This window comes from Condylura cristata, unplaced genomic scaffold (assembly GCF_000260355.1).
Source record: "Condylura cristata isolate star-nosed mole 26May11 unplaced genomic scaffold, ConCri1.0 scaffold00005, whole genome shotgun sequence".
NCBI classification, from domain to species: domain Eukaryota; kingdom Metazoa; phylum Chordata; class Mammalia; order Eulipotyphla; family Talpidae; genus Condylura; species Condylura cristata.
The window spans coordinates 27,853,039-27,853,603 of record NW_004567106.1 but is presented as its reverse complement, the minus strand read 5'-3'; the positions used below and the strand labels follow the sequence as shown (position 1 = coordinate 27,853,603).

At 43.7% G+C, this 565-nt stretch overlaps 1 protein-coding gene across 3 annotated transcripts in view; it reads right to left on the bottom strand.

Moving 5' to 3' along the window:
• Positions 1–565, bottom strand: part of TAX1BP1 (Tax1 (human T-cell leukemia virus type I) binding protein 1) — a 63,619-nt gene that overhangs the window by 7,604 nt on the left and 55,450 nt on the right. The window lies entirely within an intron of this gene.

Genomic DNA, 565 nt, shown 5'->3' with positions numbered 1-565 from the left:
AATACAGAAGGACCAAAATGGCAAATGTAGGTGCCAGTATATCAATATTATCTCTAAATGTAAATGGCTTAAACTGATCAATTAAAAGACACAGAGTTGCAGGGTGGATTAAAAAACAGAAGCCATCATTCTACTGTCTGCGGGAAACACATGTAACTACAATAGATAAAAGCAGACTGGCCCTCCCTGGTGGCGCAGCAGGTTTAAAGCACAGCACTAAGAAGCTTAAGTCACTTCCACATGAGTTCAATCCCCTCCTGCCCCGGAGGAGATCCACATGGCGCTGCACACCTCTCCTGACCCGCCCGCTGCTCCCCTCGGCAGTGTACTTTGTTGATCTGCCTGTTCTGCTCCCCACCCTGTCTCTGGTGAATCCTCTCACCGCCATGCACCTCTGGCTTGCACCCCACTTCTGTATGCATAATATTAAAAAAAAAAAAAGCAGACTGAAAATAAAAGGATGGAAAATAATCCTACAAGCAAATGGGCCAAAAAAGAAGGCAGGAACTGCTATACTTACATCAGATCAAATAGACTTCAAACTAAAAAAAGGTTAAAAGAGATA